The sequence below is a fragment of the Zingiber officinale genome, chromosome 6B, assembly GCF_018446385.1.
Source record: "Zingiber officinale cultivar Zhangliang chromosome 6B, Zo_v1.1, whole genome shotgun sequence".
NCBI lineage: Eukaryota > Viridiplantae > Streptophyta > Magnoliopsida > Zingiberales > Zingiberaceae > Zingiber > Zingiber officinale.
The window spans coordinates 135,383,923-135,392,678 of NC_055996.1; positions in this window are offsets into that span (position 1 = coordinate 135,383,923).

Genomic DNA, 8,756 nt, shown 5'->3' on the forward strand with positions numbered 1-8,756 from the left:
ATCTGAAATGAATCGGTGAAGAAGTGCCGAAGACAACACTCGCCTGCGGCTCAAATACGACGCAACGGTCGGATCCCAATCGATTCGATTATTCCCAATCGATCGGGGAGGCTTTGGATCGATCCACGGATCGATCCAGAGCGCCTCTGTGCTCTGGATCGATCTACGGATCGATCCAGCGCTTATCGCGCGAAGCAGTAGCGTCCCAATCGATCCACTGATCGATTGGAACCTCTGGATCGATCCACTGATCGATCCAGAGGCTTTCTGTTCGATGGGAAAGGTCTGGATCGATTCACTGATCGATCCAGAGCTTGGTTTTTGCCCAAAACCAAGTCCCAAACCTCCCAAACCAACATCCGGTCAGCCTTAACCTGTTGGTACGTCACGCCTAGCATCTAGTCACTCCCTTGACCTGCTAGGACTCCCTCACCAAGTGTCCGGTCAATCCCTTTGACCCACTTGGACTTTTCTTTCATGCCAAGTATCCGGTCACTCACGTGACCTACTTGGACTTTCACCTAGCTTCACTCACCAGGATTTCCATCTGCCTAGCTTCACTCACTAGGACTTTCACCTGGCTTCACTCACCAAGGTTTCCTTCCAGTCAAGTATACCTACTTGACTCTTCTTCATTCACACTGATCAATCCCTGATCAGAATCTCCCCATATGAACACCTGCACCTTCATTGTCCATGTGTCTACATGTATTGTACAACATCGAAACTATGACCAAGACTCAAGCTTGGTCAAACCAGTCAACCTTGACCTAAGGGATATTGCACCAACAATCTCCCCCTTTTTGATATTTGACAATACCTTTAAGTTTGGACCATTCTGAGTTAAGCTAATCCCATAGCCTTAACTCCATTCATGCCAAAGTATGAATGTTGGTTCCCTTCATTCTCCCCCTATGACCTCCCCCATAGGTAATGACGACCTAACTTAAACCACACATTCTCCCCCTATTTGCACACATCAACCCATCTTTGAGCACACATAAACCCGTGCCTCAATTTTGGGCACTCTTCAACAAATGCCCCATTGTTGAAAACTCTCCCCCTGAAGAGTTGCTCAGCGTTGTTCACAACTTCACTCGTTGTGACCAACACAATAGTGAAGGTTCCATTCCCTTCATTTTCAAAGAATACTCGCTCTGAAGCATTAACATGGTCTAATGATCCAAATGAAGGTCCCATACCCTTCATTTATCCTTAACCCTACATTCTTCCTCAATGTAGGTAAATGCTCATCCTTGAGCATTATCCACTTAACGGAAGGTTAACCACCTTCCAAGGTTTATGAAAAATAATTTTCATGCCTTTAAAGAGTCCCTCCCCCTAAAGACATGGTGGTAACTTCTGTCATTGCACAAACAATGACTTGGAATCCCTAATCCTTTAGGAAACCCAAATTTAGAAGCTTTGAGGTTCAAATATTTAAAAATTTGAAACAAACCTCACCCTAGACTTCAATATAGTCTTCCTTAACCAATTCACCCTTGTTTTCAACACGAAAACACCCTTTTTATGTATACAAATGTATTTTGAGGGGTTTGGAATGGTTACCTAGACTAAAATAGGTTTAAAGATACTGAAATCAGGCTTTCCCAGCCAAAATCAGCAACTTGGATCGATTGGAGTTGGGTTCCAATCGATTGAACATTTCTGAATCGATCCACTGATCGATTCAGACTTCCTGGATCGATCGGCTGATCGATCCAGCGAGCTTCTGCTCGCGGGAGACTTGCCTTCTGAATCGATCCATGGATCGATTCAGGCACTCCAATCGATCCATGGATCGATCGGAGCTCTGATAGTTGCTGAAATTCCATTTCAGTCAACTTCAGAAACCCCTAGAAAATTCTACAAAAATCCAAAAATCATGAAATTTCGTGTAGACATTATTTAGGGCATACTTAATAATGGGAAAATAGCTTTCTATGAAAATACATAACATTTTCAAAGATTGACATAAACTTGAAAACTTGCTACAACTTTAGCGTTTTCTTCAAGTTTGTGTCTAACTATTCAATGGTGATTACTATCAAGAGATAGCCTTCACCATGGTTTTCCAAAAGCATCTTTAAAAATATTTTCAAAACCAATATCCCATCACGTTCCTTGGGCATAATGCACATGACTTGTACCTTAGCTTTCCCAATGATGGGAAAACACATAACTATGTGTTTTGATGAACCTAAAAACTCAAAAGAATGCACTAAATCAACATCTTGAGCTTTGTTCATCATCCTAACATCTCACTTGTATCTAATGTGCACTAAAACACATACAAGTCACCTTATAGTCTTTGTGAGATGTAGATTTTGGTTTTGCCCTAATTTAGGGATCATGCATATCTATCTAAGCATTTTAGAGATATTAGACATCCACCTAGGATGTCACTTGTTAATCAGTGTTGTTAAATGTCATTTGTCCTTAATTATAAGGAATTAAACTAATGCATGATAATGTTATGGCATACATCAAAATAAAATAACTTCAAAAGAAAGATTTCTATAACTACATGATGTATGAATGTCATGACATGGTATTTTTGAATTTTTTATAATACAACATGAATGCAAAAATAGACATGATGTCATGGCATATGATGGGTAAACAATCATGGCAAGATTTAGCATAAATAAAATATACCTAGATTAACTATCTAAGTATCCTTAAAATCTTAGCTAAACTTACAACTTAAACCTAGATTGCCCTAAAGTGCTTCAAGAAATTGCCAAAGCCTAAATTAGCATTTCTAATTCCCTTGATTAATGTATGCCAATTGAATATAAGCATATCCTCAAATGTTGGCATATTTCATTTTTCCACAAGAGTAGCACCTTTAAATTAAGGTCCGGATCGCCTTAAATTTCCTAAGAACATACCAAAATCTCAACTTGGTAGTTCTTATGAATTTCCCAATATGTGTCATTTAAGATTAAAATCAATTTTTCCACCATTCGGCACATTTTACTCTTTCAAGGAGTAAATAATAATTCCATTTCATTTTCAAAGGTTAACAAAACCTTGAAAATGCTCCTTGAGTGTCAATTTCCTCAAAGTTAGGTTAACTACCCTTCTAATCAGAGTTGACACTCTCTAACCCATTTATGGGGTAGAGAAAATGCTCCTAGGAACCCAACACCTATTGGTGCTCCTTGGGTGCTCTAGGTACTCACTAGGGATAACTTCCCTAGATACCTTCCTAGTGACCTTGTTGGGCTTCTTAGAAGCCTTGGTCACATTTTCTAGATCAACTCTAGGGATAGCCTCCCTTGTGACCTTGTTAGTGACTTTCTTAGACTTCTTTGAAGTCTCAGTCACTTTGGTTGCAAAGATACTTCTAGGGATATCTTCCCTTGTATCTTTGACTTGACCTCTAGACTTAGGGTTTATTCCATAGCTATATGGAACCCTATGATAACTAGGCACATCCTTTTTAGCTTTGGGTTTGTATCCCAAACCTCTATGGTCATTGGATGGCTTTTGCACCCCTAAACCTAGGTTATGCTCATTTTGCCCTTTTAGGATATTTTCCATCCTTTTTAGGGTCTTTTCCATTTTATCAAGTCTTGACCTCAAGACTTGATTTTCTATCATTAAATCCTTAGGTTTTAGTCCATGAGCATTTTTGTTCTTGGGCATGTATCTATTATCCTTAGTGTTCCCGCCCGAGTGTCTATCTACCTTCCTAACCTTAGGTTGGGTAGTTTTGGCATGTAGGGCCACATGCTTTTCCTTAAAGCCCTCATGCTTTCTATTCTTATGGTAAATTGCATTAAAATGATAAAAATTAGAATTATCATGCTTTTTACCATAATGTAAAGGGGTAGGCTCAATAAAAGTTACCTTCCTTTTTACCTTAGAGGCTCCCCCTTGACTTAAGCTTCCTCCTTGAGCCTTGACCATCTTCTCCCCCTTAGGGCATTGACTCCGGTAATGCCCCTTTTGATTGCAAGAGAAACACACAATGTGCTCCTTGCTCTTCTTTGTTCCGGGGATGGTCTCCTTTGGCTTCTCCTTGCCCTTTGGTGCCACTTGACCCTTCTTCTTGGCCAATTTAGGGCATTTGCTTTTGTAGTGCCCATGTTCCCTACATTCAAAGCATATAATATGATTTTTATTATTAATTGAAATATTTATACCTTTGCTTGTAGGGGTGACATCTTTTCCTTTGGATCCGGAGGTAGAAGCTTCCTCTTGACCCAAATTTGATACCCCTCCATTTGATTTTGCTTGACTTGTGGAGGTGGACGCTTCTTCATCCTCTTCTTCTCTTGACCCGGATGTGGAGGATTCTCCTTCTTCTTGATCCGGTGTCAATGAAGATTGCTCCCCCTCAATCCTAGAGGTGGAGGCTTCTCCTTCTTCTTCATCCTCTTGTACATGAAACAAGGAATATACTACTTCCTTGCTCTTTTGATTGCACTCCTTTGAGGATGAAGCTTCCTCTTGGACTTCTTCTTCGGAAGTTGAGCATCTCTCAACTTCGGAGTCCTCCTCTTGATCTTGATCCATTGAGTCGCCCTCTTTGGATTCCTCTTGATTCGGTACAGTGGAGGGGATCTCATGGATTAATGCCAACTTGCTCCAAAGCTCCTTGGCATCCTTGAATTCTCCAACTTGAGCCAAAATATTGCTTGGCAATAAGTTGACCAAAAGCTTGGTCACTTTATCATTTGCCTTGCTCCTTTGAACTTGCTCTTGGCTCCATTTGCTTTTCTTGAGAGGCTTGCCCTTGGAGTTTGTTGGAGCTTCAAAACCTTCCATGAGGGCAAACCATTGCTCTATCTCTATCATCAAAAAATTTTCGATTCTTGATCTCCAAGAATCGAAGCTTGTGGATGTGTATGGTGGAGCCACCCTTGTGTCAAATCCAAGTCCATCTTGGAATTGCATCTTGAAGTTGAGCCTTTTGATTTCTTTGACTTTGATGAATTTGCTCCAACTTCTTCGCCCTCTAACTTTTCTTGTTATGCTTGACCCTTCCGGCGATGATTCCGGTGAAGAGCAACCTCGCTCTGATACCACTTGTTAGGACCAAAAGTAGCTAGAGGGGGGGGGTGAATAGCTCGTCGCGTGCCCGTTGTTCGGCGTTGCTTGTTTCTTCGAAGATGTGCAGCGGAAAATACAGAAACAAATCACACAACGCTAACACGGTTGGTTTACTTGGTATTCACCTCACAAGAGGTGACTAGTCCAAGGATCCACACCAACACATACACCCTCCACTAATGAAACTCTCCTTTATGGTAACTACCAAGGGCGGAGAAGCCCTACAAGACTCAATACAAGAAAAAGAAAGGGTAGTAAAGAAATACAAGCTTACAAGCTTATAATGAGTGCACAAACCCTAACCCTAATTTCTTCTTCTTGCTTTGATCCGCCTCTTGACTTGGAAGAGCCTCCAAGAACCTTCAAGAACTGGCGATCTCGAGCTTGAGAAGAGCTGTGGAGGAGCTGGTGAAGATCTGAAATGAATCGGTGAAGAAGTGCCGAAGACAACACTCGCCTGCGGCTCAAATACGACGCAACGGTCGGATCCCAATCGATTCGATTATTCCCAATCGATCGGGGAGGCTTTGGATCGATCCACGGATCGATCCAGAGCGCCTCTGTGCTCTGGAGAAACGCCTGGATCGATCTACGGATCGATCCAGCGCTTATCGCGCGAAGCAGTAGCGTCCCAATCGATCCACTGATCGATTGGAACCTCTGGATCGATCCACTGATCGATCCAGAGGCTTTCTGTTCGATGGGAAAGGTCTGGATCGATTCACTGATCGATCCAGAGCTTGGTTTTTGCCCAAAACCAAGTCCCAAACCTCCCAAACCAACATCCGGTCAGCCTTAACCTGTTGGTACGTCACGCCTAGCATCTAGTCACTCCCTTGACCTGCTAGGACTCCCTCACCAAGTGTCCGGTCAATCCATTTGACCCACTTGGACTTTTCTTTCATGCCAAGTATCCGGTCACTCACTTGACCTACTTGGACTTTCACCTAGCTTCACTCGCCAGGATTTCCATCTGCCTAGCTTCACTCACTAGGACTTTCACCTGGATTCACTCACCAAGGTTTCCTTCCAGTCAAGTATACCTACTTGACTCTTCTTCATTCACACTGATCAATCCCTGATCAGAATCTTCCCATATGAACACCTGCACCTGCATTGTCCATGTGTCTACATGTATTGTCAAACATCGAAACTATGACCAAGACTCAAGCTTGGTCAAACCAGTCAACCTTGACCTAAGGGATATTGCACCAACACTCCGGTGGGCGTGAAGAGCGTGCGCGACGTTCGAGGGACGTTAAGTTGGGACGGAAGACTGCTCGAGGAGAAGGCCGGGAATTGGGTTCGGGTGAGCCCTATTCTGGTTGGCCGAAATCACCCAAAAGATAGGAGCATCGGAAGCCCACGCAAAGGAGCTGGAAAAAGGAGCTGAGCTGGAAAATCCAGCTCAGCTTGAAGGCGCCTTCAACTTGAAGACCTAACGTTGGGCCTATGTTGGGCCTGATATTTACCATATAAGACCTAACGTGATGATCCCATATCAAGCACTTTCTGGATATATCAACGTGGGCCTGATATTTTACCATATCATGTCCAACGTGATGATCCCATATTAGGCGCTTTCTGGATATATCCTATGAGTTTCTAAGATGAACAAATTCATGATACTTACCTTTGCCGTCATAACTTCTTGTTTCATTCTGAAATAAGAGTATTTACGGTGAACAAAACCCTAAACACTTAAATGGACAGACCTCTGTGTGGATTTCATCGGAGACCCTTAACGTCCATCGCCTTAGCTGTATTAATTTCGTCGGAATGCCTTGGTGTCGCCTTAGAGGGACACACTGTGTGGATTTCCGTCAGAAAAACCTCAGATGCTGGGACACGCGAAGCCAAGGTTTCGGTGAGGGGGGGGGGGGCGATGACAATGGATTTCCACGAGGTAAGAAAGAGGGGAATGAGTCTCGCATACATCCGAACCATTTTATTAATTTTAAATTTAAACATAAACTAATGTGGCTTGGATGCACCGGAAAACAATGTTTAAGAGAGGAGATTGACGGAAGGAATAGGAAGGAAATATCACTATGTTTGATACTCTTTTGATGATTTAAAAATTAGGGTTCTTATTTTAATAAATATATAAATACGACCGTTCTGTTTTCGTAACAAAGTGTACCTTTATCTATTTTACCCCCTTGACTTTGACAGAGACAGAGATATCGTTATAATCATCGACTCCACATCACCCACTCACGACGCACCGTATCACATGTTATTAGCTCAATGGACGTATGGTCTCCTTCCTCATTTTCCATTTACATTCTAACATAAAGTTAACTTTTTTCCCCTTAATTCTTGTACAGTACGTCCATTGTGGACCTCGCCGACGACGGCAGTGGTGAGGATCAGAGATGACACCTCATAATGGATGTTGATTTTAATCTGATCCGACCCGACCTGACCCATTATCATAAAAAAATAATATACTTATTTATTAAAATAAATAAATCAAATTCTCATTCCTTTAAGTTGAATCTAACCAATTTACTTTTCAAATAAAAAAATTGACATGTTTTTTCTTATATTAAGGTGTATACAAAGATAATACTACGGCATAAATTAAATTGTAAAATAATTAAAATAAGATAATATATATATTTGACCTATACATTACACAACATACCATCCTCGCAAGATTCTTTCATGCGCATGTAAGATTCTTCTCTTGCTATTTGATAATTAATTATTCTTATAGCTTTTTACGAAGAAGATTCCAATTCATATATGCATTTTTCATTTTTTTTCCCATTATTCTTTAAAACTTTTTTTTTTGCATGAAGTATGATAAAAAAAATAATTTGTATTTTTCAATTAACGAAGCGACACCGATTATTTATATGTGAAGATATATTATTATAAACGTTTGATTATTATTATTATTATTTGAAAAATAATAATTCATTCAGCAAAACATATAAATATATAAAACACATTGACAATTGCATGTGATGATGCGGGAAGATGAATAATTTTATTTTGTTTTATCTATTTATTTGATATTTTTATATGAGGTATTTAAATATTACAATCCCATTAATTCTAAATAGACGATCTAACTCCATATTTAACCCACCAAGTAAACACATTGATAGTTGTATGTGATGGTGGGAAAGATAAATAATATTATTTATTTTTATCTATTATTTGAATTTTTTTTACATGAGATATTTAAATATTATAATTTGGTTAATTCTGAAATAGATGATCGACTAGCTCCATATTTAACGTTAACCTATCAAGTAATTCTAGAAAGTACAATTACTCCTTATATAACATCCCAATTTCATCATTAGTCTAATCATCGTGTGAGAATTGAATTCTGATTGTTTGAAAAATTCATGTTCTTTTTATCATCACACTAAGGTCTGGAGGTCTATTTATTTAATTTATTGTAATAAAAAGATGATGTGTTCATCCCATGTTTCCTTCTACACTCGTCAAGGTATTTAAAAGGGAGGTACATCATGATAATCGAGCAATGCCTTTTTAAACAAAAGAAATTTTATTTTTAGAAAGAAGATAAATATGCTACCTTAATCATCTCTTAATGTTGATCCCCTAAATATAGAAGAAGGTCAATGTAGATACATGTGCTAGACCACGATAGAATAAATTCAGGTCATCAATTTTTGAAAAAAAAATTCTAGAATATGCATCCTCCTATA